The sequence below is a fragment of the Thermobia domestica genome, chromosome 16, assembly GCF_964235325.1.
Source record: "Thermobia domestica chromosome 16, izTheDome1.hap1.1, whole genome shotgun sequence".
In the NCBI taxonomy this organism is placed as follows: domain Eukaryota; kingdom Metazoa; phylum Arthropoda; class Insecta; order Zygentoma; family Lepismatidae; genus Thermobia; species Thermobia domestica.
Window position 1 is genome coordinate 6,064,868 of NC_137469.1, and position 13,062 is coordinate 6,077,929.

At 31.4% G+C, this 13,062-nt stretch overlaps 1 long non-coding RNA gene across 3 annotated transcripts in view; it reads left to right on the forward strand.

Moving 5' to 3' along the window:
- LOC145672894 (uncharacterized) overlaps positions 1 to 13,062 on the forward strand; it is a 130,211-nt gene that overhangs the window by 25,328 nt on the left and 91,821 nt on the right. For all 3 annotated transcript variants that reach the window (XR_014128696.1, XR_014128694.1, XR_014128695.1), the window contains exon 2: positions 1,087 to 1,237. This is a non-coding gene — a long non-coding RNA (uncharacterized LOC145672894). The remainder of the gene's footprint in view (positions 1 to 1,086; positions 1,238 to 13,062) is intronic.

Genomic DNA, 13,062 nt, shown 5'->3' on the forward strand with positions numbered 1-13,062 from the left:
CACCAATTACATTTTAAATTTAAATTATGAATTAAATTTACCGGACTGATAGAGGAGACTTAAATTTAAATTCAATTCACGGTCTCAACTTCCAAAAAAATATTACCGGTATTCATAATTTCTGTATGCGCTGTTTCCAAATGTATGCTGTAATATGAGTGGCGTGTCTACTTACATATGTCTTTTGCAGTACAATTCTGTGAATTGAGAACCAAACAGTAATGATTGACTTACTTTGCTTTTATTTACGCCGGTGTTTCTCAACCTTGGAGTTCATATTCCTAAAGGGTCGCGAAGGAAATAGAAAAAGATGTGTAATTAGGATCTAGAAGCACAAAAATATGTTATAAAGCCTAAGCACTAATTTACAGTGGCTGTACTGTGCAACATGGCTGATACAGGGACGTACGGAGGGGGGGGGACCTGGGGGTCCGGACCACCCCCGAAATTTCGACTTTTTTTAAATTTAGCCTAATTTTAGGGGCAATTTTAGGAATTTTAATATAAAATACCTTCATATTTAGTTTGGACCCCCCCCCCCCCGAAATAAATTCCTGGGTACGCTACTGGGCTGATACATCACCAATGGAAAAATGATTTTGTCGACATTTGGAAATTAATTCAATCAGTAGTTTTGAAAAGGTCAGAGAATGTCAGAAAATTTAGATTTGGCTTTAGTCCAATTGTTTATTTATTTATTTTGGAACACCAATTGCTCACAACAAATTGTTCATTTCGTACAATTGCAAGAAAACTCTAGTTTCTCAAACAGAAGTCGATCATTTCATATCTATCAGGATTTTCAAAAATTAAACAGTTTTTTCGATGTTCTCATAACTTTAACTTTTCTGAGTCATTACCTTTCCAAAAACTACTGATTCAATTGGTTTCGTTGAGCGTCTTTTTTTTTTTTTTTTTTTTTTTTTTTTTGCACAATTGTGTATGTATGTAAGACACACACATATACCGTATCCGAAAAATCCGGTAACACTTTTCTTAATTTATTACACAAAAACTACAAGTGACACAGCTGTCGTGTATATGTCATATGAAAGAGTATCTCAAAGAGAGTATTTTTTTTTTCAGGTAATGCTCATAGTTCCTACATTCACCGCAGTTGGCGTTGGCATCGGCGTGTTGTAAACATGGCGATTTCTGGTGCAGAGCATGCTTTCTGTGTGTTGGAATTCGATAAAAACAAGACTGCTACAGATGTGCAACGGAAGTTTAAGACAAGGTACAAGAATGATTGATGAAAATGAATAATTATGGAATTAAAATTTTTGTCCTTTCTCAACGGGAAGTACTAAACAGGAAGTCTATTCCCAGCAGGACGGGGCCCCTCTCCATTATCATCACAACGTAAGTGAATTCCCGAACAATTAATTGCCTAAACGCTGTATAGGGCGAGCAGAAAAAAATGATCAGTGTTTCGACACGTGGCCTCCAAGATCCCTGGATTTAACTCCCTGTGACTTCTTCTTATGAGGATACATAAAAGATAAGCGTTACCAGAAAATGTAGAAGAACACAATCGCAGGATTGAAGAAGTTGGTACCACTGTCTTTCAGGATATGCTCCAACGAGTATGACAAGAATTTGATTACCGTCTATGTCTATGGGTTACACATGGGTACCATATCGAGGCATTGTGAACTCATACATAGCGAAAAAAAATATTTGAGATACTCTTTCATATGAGATATACACGACAGCTATATCACTTGTAGTTTTTGTGTAATAAATTAGGGAAAATGTTACCGGACTTTTGGGACACAGTGTATAACTATGAGCGATAAGCAGCAGTAATCAGAAAGCTTATTAGAAACCAGAAATTACTTATAGGACCCACTGGCAAGAAAATGTGATAAAAGGGGTGGGTTATTATATAAAGTAAGTTGAGGAAGCCTGGTCTACGCTAGAAATTTACTTGACTGTTAAAAAAAAACGCCTACTTATTATATTCCTACAATAACTGTTACTCCAGTCAAACTAATTGCTTTCAAAGTCTTATGTAAAATTTTCCGAGAATTCCGGGGCTTGCCAAACCCCATTATGACTCTTTTCACTCAAAAAAGTACATGTAATATACACTTGCATGGTTAAAATAGTTTATGTTACGCTCCTTATTTAAAAAAAATAGTTTAACGTCTGTTGGCTATGCCCTTTAGGTTGAAGAAGACGTATGGTTAATGTAAATGAATGTGAAATTAAATTTTTTGTCTTCTCTGACCGGTAATCGATCCCAGAACCACGTGCACAAGCACTAGCCCCTAGACTAGTAAAGAAAGAACTTCTTATTCAAGTTTGTAATTGATATTTTGGATAAAAGTGTTATGGTCAGTAAAGACATTGGAAGATACATTTTTTAAAAAAAATGCCCTTGTATTGACCGAAATCAATAGCTATGTTTTTTAAAATATTATTTTAATGTAGAGTTTACATAATTTAACTAAAACAATATAAAAATGTGCACGAAATACAAGTTCAAAAATTACAAGAAAATTTTTATTCGAGAAACATACAATATCTATACAACAGAGAATAATAATAATACTAAAAATTAAAAAAAAACACTACTTGAATTTAAACATTTAACCCTCTATCATATGCCATTAATTATACATGTTAGACAACCTACATATAATCCGAACAGAACACATAAATGTCCCGTACAAACACTATACATGGCCCTCTTTTGCAAACATCACATTCGCTCCATCCTCTCTCCCTCTCTGTATGAATACACCACATATATATATACATATAAATACATTTTTTCCCTACATTGTTCTTTTTCACCCGCTATACGTTTAGGCAATAAATTTCGAAGGACTGGACTGAAACGTTTGCTATTTCAAAACTGTACAAGCGAGATAAACCGTGTTAGGATGCTGGGGAATACAGTATATTTAGTACCTGCCTGGATTCCCGCATGAGTAATGCACTGCCCCTTCACACAAACAGTACATCATAACTCCAACATCATTCCCCCTGCGAGGATGGAAGTGGCAGAACTCTGGCCCTATATGCAACTACATATATAGTGTATGTATATATGTATGATGTGTGTGTGTGTGTAGTTTGTGTGTGTGAGTGTAAGACAAAAAACCTGTACAAGATAGAATTTATGCAAGTATAGCGGAAAAGAATTGTAGAAAACCTTCCCCATTTTCTGCTGCAGAAAAATACCGTAATGTTTCTGGCTGTAGGCCTACACATATCACAGATAAAGAAATTATCGTACCCGTTTTCATATATGAATCCTATACGTTATATCTAACCATTTCTCAATCCCGATATAATACTATATTGCGGTGATGAAAATCGTCATCTGTGGATTGTTATAAATCTAAAGTTCCTATAGATATCCCACGTTAAGAACAATAGCGGAACTGCTCTCCATGACGGGAAAAGGGAGGTTTATTCACAAGGGAAAAATATTTATGCTTCTTTCGATTACGTACATATACAATCAAAGCGATATTCATATAGGGACTGAATGTAAAACCTCAGTTTCAACACAAAAGGATTTTTTTTTTTTTGTAATATCAGACGGTTATTATTTTTTTTTTTAAAAAAAAAGGCACAAGCTTTTTAGTTTGGTCACTAAGGAAAGAAAAAAACACGAAAAAATTTATGCGCTTTTCCTTTGTCATGTAGAAGATCAGTACATTACCTCCCCCTCCTTTTACAAAACGCGACAACGTCCTTTAGAATGTTATAATTAATACGCCCGCATTTCTACGAAATCTAACCACCTAAACCCATTCTCAAAAACCATTACACTTTTTTGTTTTGTTTTTTCAAAAAGTCAGCCATTTTTCCTGTCTTCTTGTTGTTATTTTTGCATTTATTTTTTTCTAAAAAAAATAAAAATCCTGAAAATAAAAAAATCAGGAGAATCTGAAAAAAAATATATATATAGAAAACAGAGCACAAAAAACCACATGCAAAAAATATATATGTAGCAACAAAAAAAATAAATAAAAACCGTACAAAAGCGTAGCGTTTTCTCGGCGTGATATATAGCCTCAGATAAGCGAAATTCTAATTTTCTCGACTACAGACGAAAAAGATCGTATATTTTTTCGTAACGTAACTCCGCGAAAAGATTTTTCTTTTTTAAATAAAGCGACCTTTTTTTTTTCAAAAGGAAAGGGTAGAATGACATAATGCTTGTTGCAGGTTTTATGTTTTTTTTTTTTTTTTTTTTTTTGCTACACATTACATTTTTTTGTAATAACATATTATGTGTTTCTGTATTTTTTTTCCCAAGCAATGAACGTACATACATACATGAAACTGCATTGTCTTGGATTTTAAAACATGTTCATATGCAAAGAAACGAACTTTCCTTTTTTTTTTCAAATGATAATAATAATAATAATATACCTAATAACGAAACACTAAACGTTATTAATCCATAAGTAATGTTATTATGTTGGAATAATCATCGAAGATATGGTTATTTGAAACGGATAATCGTCAAGCACATTTTTGAAAAAAAAATGATAATGTAAATTTTGCGCAGGATTATGTTTTAGGTGTCAATAGAAAATTGGAGAGTTAAACGTTAATGGAGAAAACTCAGTGCGTGTGTGTATATTTATAATGATATTTGACAGTTATAAAGACATTAACATCAAATAATTTCATTCTTTTAAATTCTATCACAGAATGAGCAGCTAGTCACAATTATTAAACACTAGTTGAGATGCCTGTTTTTCTCACAGGAAGATAAGTTTGTGAAAAAGATTTGAAAGCTATCTCTCAATCCACTTTTTTTTCCCTTTAGGAACCATATATAAATTGAAATGAAATTATAAAGTCTTATATGACTACAGATGTTAAGTATGTTTAAAAATTCGTTATAAACGGCTCAACTGTTTCCTTAAGCATTCGTCATTTTATGAATACAAAATGTGAAATTAAAATACTGTAGAAATTAGTCCCTTTTTTTTCCATTCGGAAGCGGAATTTTCCTAAACACTGGGATACGTATCAAATTATTTTTTTTCTTAATATGGAGTTTATTTAGGCTCTACACCAAATTTTATTAAGACATTCCTCATATTGAGATTTTAAACTAAAGTGTATATAGTAAACAGGTCACCTCCAAATATCAAAGACAATATAGGAGAGTGAAATCATTTTAAAATAGAAATGACAACATGATTTGTTTGAAAACGAGGAAGGTTTTAGAAAAGTGAAATTGAAATCACTTCATATACAACCCTAGTTTCAAATTTCAGTTCCGCGAATAGTAGAAATGAATATGCAAGGAAACAACTATATAAACCTTAGACAACTTAGTTAAATCATCAAATGTCTATCAACCATACGCCTCTCAGTGACTACTCGCGTTTACTCGTAACAGAGAGTAGTGGTTTCGGAAAGTGCTATGCAGATTCTGTTTGCAATAGACACCATCATATTGTAAGTACGCTGATAAGAACTCTGTTGGTTACCATAGTGAAATTCACACAAGAGAGTCTTAACATGAAAGCGAGAATGCGAACTTCATAAGAATCATGATACTATTATTCATTTCATAGGCACCTTGGTGATGGTTAAAATTTATATACACTTTTGTTACGCATAATTCCAATAAATCAGTTTTTTCTTTATGTCATGCCCTTAATGCCTAGTTACTAACTCTATACTACCTGTCCAATGGCTATCCTAGCATAGACTATAACACGTCTTTTTATCTACCTAATTTTATCACCACAATACGGGGATCCCCACAAGCAGATGGAGAAACTACACACTTATTTTCAATCTGTAAGGATCCCCGTTACGCAACAACCGCTCTGGTATTCTGTCAGGTAAAACCCGAGTACGAAATACATTTCATTCCAAAACTACAAAAAAAAAATATATATATATATATTCTGTCTAAATCTTATATGCAGAGAATGGATGCTTCCTACAACGTAATTGAAAGATAGTTGATATATATATTTTTTAGGATGTCGGTGATGGTTACTAGATAAATTCGTGAAATTTATTTATTGTGTTTTGGTCATAAAATATGGAAATCTACAGATTTCATAGACTGTGTAAATCCAACTGCCCTTTCTTTACGGCATTACGGATTCACAATTTAACAAGCAGCTCCATATGGACAAGGGCGCCGATTTCTCAGTAAATTTTGCGGGGGGGGGAGCATTCAGATGCAGAAGGCATATATGAGGATTTTAAGACAAATTGCATTCAAATTATGCCAAATATTGTATATTCTTAAATACAATAAGGGGGCCCACATCAGTTTTGGAGGGCCCGGGCCCCCTTGCTCCCCCCGGATCGGCGCCCTTGCATATAGACACATTCAAAACCAACCACAGCTTAGATAAATGATGGACATATGATGACTATCTTTCATCCAGACCTCCAATAAAAGTTTTTTAAAAAATGTACAAAATGTATTATTTGTTCTTCTTTAATTCCGTGCATAATAGGCAGAGTGTACCTTAATCATAATATACCTGAATCGTAATTTCACTTTTAACTGTGAAAATATTTGCTTCAAGCTTTCGGTTACCAAGTGCCCTTACTTCAAGATGATGTCGTTGAAACCATTTTTGAGTAATGCAGATTTCACAAAGTTCCTTTCAAATGTCCATATCTCAGGCTCTTATTGGCCTAGACACATGAAACTAGAAGCACAATACAAAGAGTAAAACAAAGGTACATTCGTGAATCATAGCCTTAGGGATGTGAGGAAGAAAATTTCCCAAAGTATGGTTCCTTTAATAATATGTGAAAACTGACGACAGACAGGTAGACAAACACACACACATACACTCCATTGACTTCTATACTTAACCAACTGGATCCAGTTTCTATTTTCTATTCCTATTTCTGTGAGGTCCATCTTTATATTGTTCTCCCATCTGCGTCTATATCTTCCTAATGGTCTTTTTCCGGTTCGTCTTCCAGTTAAGACTTTGAAAGCGTTCCTACTTTCTTCCATTCTGGCTACATGACCTGCCCACCTAAACTTCTTACACTTGATGACTCTAACAATGTTTTAGTAAATTGTATAAATTAATGCAGTTCCTCATCATGAAGTTTCCGCCATTCCCCATTCGCCATTCCCGTTCCTCTTAGGTCCGAATATTCGTCTCAGGATTTTGTTCTCAAATACTTTCAGTGTATATCCTTTTCTTAGAGCAAGCGACCTTCTTCCGCATCCATAGAAAACAACAGGCATGATTATCATTTTACATATTTTAAGCGTCAAATAGCTGTACAAAATCAAAATCTATAATAATAGTAATAATAAATTTTGATATATATGTAAAACATATAGAATATATTTAAATAGAAACAGGAAACCGGTTTTTTGTCATTAATTAACATTTCCTCATTGCATTTTCATGAAGTCTAATACGGTTAATTGTGTTTACGTTAGTTGCTCACAAAAGTTTGAAGCTATAATACACTGCGCTATGCAAGAGGCTTCAGTTAATAAATTATAATGTGAGAAATGCGCCTAAATCAGAAAGACAGACCTCATTCGTAATTCACATAAGTACCTATATATGTATATGATTATGAGGATAGCGTTCACATATCAAGAAGAAAGGAATGCATTTAACTTCCTTTGTCAGATATGCAGTCTCTTTACAAAGTACTTACTCATACACAACAATGAGATATGATAATACATTGTTAACTAACATATGTTTGCAATGTTTTGATATCTGCTCAGGTACTTTATTATGTTTTGTTTTTTGTAATGTGTGTGTATGTTTTCTAATTTCTATTGTTACACTAATGCTATATCTATTTAGAGACAAACAGTTCAGCAGCATCAATCTTATTAAAGTCTGACTGCAACTTTTTAAGATTATCTAAGGAGATAATTTGTCAGTCTTCATACAATTATCATTAGATTTATGATTATAAACACAAAACATACTTTTTTTTAAAATTTTAAATAACGCATCATTAAAAGATCTCAAAATATAAGAAACATAATTACAAAATTTTATGCATAGTGCGTTGGTTATGGAATGAATTGTATGTGTATATTTGACACTTTATTGTGTTATTCAGATAAAAATGCAACCTTGCTCATATGAACACACATACACACAAATTGCATACGTAGCTATTGTTTCTGTTATGTTGTTTATATATATATATATATATATATATATATATATAGCTATAACGAACACCAGTATATCTCGTCATATATAACATTATACGAACATCTGTATAACGTTATATATACATATAGCTGTAACGAATACCAGTATAACGTCTCGTTATAGATAACGTTATACGAACAGCAATATAACGTTATATCAACATATAGCTGTAACGAACACTAGTATGTCTCGTCATATATAACGTTATACGAACTCCAGTATAACGTCTCGTCATATATAACGTTATACGAACACCAGTATAACGTCTCGTCATATATAACGTTATACGAACACAAGTTATATATATACATATAGCTGTAACAAACAGCAGTATTACGAAATGTTAACAAATGCTTCATTATTTTTAAGCCTCTTCCTATTCAGTGTATATAAAAAATGTTCGTTTTAACGAATTTCTAAGTTTCAATGTAACGAATGAAAATTCTTGTCTTTCTGTCTATATTTTAAACTTTATTTTTCTCAAAATACAATTAAAATCCATTCTGTTTCATAAAGTAAATATTTTCAACGAACTCAAAAAGTTCGTTAGTGAATTCTTTATGTTTGTGTGTGTGTGTGTGTGTGTGTGTGTGTGTGTGTGTGTCTATCTGTCTGTTACTTGCATTTTTTCGATTTTGGGCTCTCCATTCGATATAGCATCAAAAACTATGTAAAGAAGTGATGGAATTTTTTTTGTGCCAGTCTTACTGTTCCCGAGATATTGGCCAAAAAAGTTCTAATTTCGGGAGATTTAAGAAGCCATATCTCGGGAACTGTAAGTCATAGAGAGGTGATATTGGTGTTGATCTTTTTAATACCTAAAAGGATGGTGAACATTTTGGTACCAAATAGTAACTGATGGCACTGATTATATCTGCATTTTCAGCATATATATGGTGATAAAAAGTGACAACTCAATATAGCTAATTCAATAGATCTTCTAATACGCAGGTTCCAAATATGTAAGTGTATCATATGTTCAATTTAAACATAAATATAATATGCAATTTCATATAAATTTCGAAAAAAAAAACTTTAAAAATTTTTCTAGGAATCCTCTTGTAGTATTCTCAACTGGTTTATTATAGTCCATTATTGTATTATTCAACTGATCTGGTTAGCCATTTTTCATACAAGAGTGTTATTGTTCTTGCAGGATAGCAATCGGAAAGTAACCAATGAGCGTTATTTCATTAAATAAGCTTTGTGCATCGTCCAATGCAAGGAATACTGTGAAAAAAAAATGTAGGTGGCGTACTTAAAAAGATAGGTTACATGCGTAATTCCTGTAGTTTTTGGACTTAACGTACAGCAGACGTATAACTGAAAACGCATGTTTTATAATATTTTCCGTATGAACCAATGTTTTATAATATTTTCCTATACGTACTTTCCGTATGAAACAATGTAGGCGGTCAGGATCTCACATACAAATGGACGTATGTAACATATAGCTGACGAAGGTAACATAAGTATATGTATGTGATATACGGAAAACTGTTAGATGTCAGACATCCTGCAACGGCATGATGTAACATCTAAGGGCAGTGCCTATGTGGCATACGGATTACGTATGCTCCGTACTGATTTCTATAGTAAGTAAGAGGATACCGTATATTTGTACAATATATCGCTGTCCGGAGAACGGATTTTTCTCTGTGAATAAGGTGCTAAGTCATATTCGAAATTAATTTTCTTCGTATTAACAGATGTTAACTGCAATTACCAAGGGTTTCTATTAATTATGTATGTGCTCATTTTAACGTACTAATGTTCCCCTTCGTAGATGGATGGACGGATTTAAAACAAATAGTTGCACAGCTAATGGATGAATAATTATATGCTTGCATTGTTAAATTGTACATTTCATTATTATTAATAATATTATTAATAATAATAATAATAATATTATTATTAATAATATTATTATTATTATTATTATTATTATTATTATTATTATTATTATTATTATTAATAGTAGTAGTAGTAGTAGTATCATTTTTTAAATTCCAATTGAAATTATGTACATCATGCAGTACGGATAAAAGCAGGATTCTTAAGAATTGATTTATTTCAGTATAGAAGTAGGTCTATACTTCACTATAACAAATTAGTTTCAGAGGTTTCCAAAATTTCATTTAACTTGTATTTTAATATGACAGTAAATACAATACACTTTGATCTTTAGAATAATTTTAACATTTCGGATTTAAATAATTATTTGAATACAACTTTCTATCCATTTATTCGACTGTAATATCTTCCATTGTACAAGCTTTGCTGTAGTAGATTTAAATGCAAATTCAACTACTCGCTGAACAGAACAATACGTTTATTGTATATATATATATATATATATTAACGTGTAACAGTTTCGAAAATTGTCCAGTTTGGCTTCATCAGACACTATGAATACACAGGTAGTGACAGAATTAATATATAAGGAGAATAACGCTTTTTTATTTTATTTTATTTTATTTATTATTATATTATATTATATTATATTATATTATATTATATTATATTATATTATATTATATTATATTATATTATATTATATTATAGTATATTATATTATATTATATTTTATATATTTTTCATTTTTTTGAAGAGTTACATATTTTTTATTATTATTTCTTTTTACATATAATGTTTCCAGTATATTTGTCAATATTCTAATTTAGAACGTTATATAAATATTAGTTTTATTAATTATCACTTATTATTTGATGAGGATTGTAGCTATTTATGTAACAAAATATACTGTCCAAAATTGGAAACTTTCGAAGTGAATGCCACAAGGAACGGTCCTAGGGCCAATTACATTTTAAATATTATGTATTATTATATTATATTATATTATATTATATTATATTATTTTATTATTATTATTATTATTATTATTATTATTATTATTATTATTATTATTATTATTATTAATAGGTATGTGGTATAAGGGCTATTGAAGATTTGTGAAATCAATCAGGATGCGTGGATTTTTTTTCGCTGTGTCTCATACGTATATTAATTTTGTTAATACCTGCGTATTCATAGTGTCTGATGAAGCCAAACTAGGTAGTTGCGAAACTGTTACACGTTAATATTTTTTTACAATAAACGCATTTATTCTAAAATTCGCATTTATTCGAATTTAATTTGCATTTATTTCATTAAATACTCGAATGATCATTTCTTTGCTAATACTTATTGTAACAATTGGTCGTCATTCATAATATGTTTATACCAATCAGTAGAATCATATCAGATTGTCCCGCGAGGGGACAAGACCGTGTACTGACAAGTGTTTCCGTTTGTTTGTTTGGTTGTTTGTTTGTTTTGTCATATTACTATAGAATTTATTAAAAAGCATGTGTTTCTCAAACACACGTGGGGGAGCAATTGCCCCCTGTTCTCCATAACTAACGTCCCTGATTCGAACAACTACTTTTTTTCTAAGTCTCGAATAACAAATATTCACAGAATGTTTAGTTAGAATGTTCTAATGTTGGATATTTCTGTATTTGAAATATTTCAACTATAGAATATTTATTTATTAGACAGAAAGCATGCGAAATGCATTTTAGAAATTAATTTTCAATACGATTAAAGTAATGTGGTTTTACCCACAGTAGTGAGTGGCATGTGCATATGGCTTTGTAACTAAAACAAGAAATAACACAGTAGGCACAGCCTTTAAATCTTTTCTTAATGTTGGTATGTCTGAATATGATTGAGCTGCATAAACGTGATCAGAATGTAACAAATAATAATACTATATAGGAAATAAAAAAGACCTAACTGAAAGAGCAAAATACCTTGCAGACTAATCTTTCATTTGGAATAGGTTCCTTTCCAAAGTTCTATAAAATAGCACAAATGTTCATGTATTTTCTTTTTCAAATAGAAAAGAATATATAGACTCTAGTAAGGATGTAATGTTTATATATTGACAGTCATTGCAATTAAATAGAAATACTTGATTTTTTTATCGAAACTATGCAAAGATGTGTGTGTAACGTACCTTACTAACAAAAGGAAGCCATATTAATCCATTTTCGACGCCATAAATTATAAAATTAACCTATAATTTTATTCATTAATTTGTAGAAAGAATTCAACACAACGAAATATGGACCAGAACTGCAAAAGTTGATTCACTGCAGTTGAACATTCCTTTCAGTGCGTACGCAAGGAACGTTTTGGGGTTTAACCTGACCCCCTTGAGCAAGATATGATAAAAATATACATTTACTATATTAAAATATGTATAAAAAATCATGATGTTCTGAAAGGATATGAGAATGAATGTTTGAATCCCCCTTCATGAAATTCTGCGTACGCCACTGCTTCCTTTTCAGGTCTAATGCCACATGAGATGAACCTAGTATTTAAAGTAGAATCCAAGTCACTACACGGTTTCTGTCTGATTTAAGCACCCTATATCGGAAATTGAATCGAAAACCATGGGCGCAGAAACACGTAAGTTAGTCATTCCGCCAAGAAAGGGCACAAGTTTTGCGAAACTTGAAAGTCATAAAACTATTGATGAATCAAAATTAAATATGTAAAGCGATCTTACATTGCTATGAGGTATGATTATGGTTTTGTATAAATACATTATCTCCAAATTTAGATAAAAATCGTGTTTATAATATTCTATAAACTACTGTAGAGAGTAGATACGTTTGATTATTTGATAAGATTAAATAAACATAAAAATGGAGATAAAAACCAGTAGTTCCTACAAAATACTTAAGATAGAATATAAAGCAATATCGTGGATGGAAATTACAAATTGCCTGCATCTTGAAGAACATTTCACCGACGATTTAAGAAATATAGAGGTTATGTAAGGTACTTTAAATTGAGTTTTACTAGATGTGAATATAATGTTTTT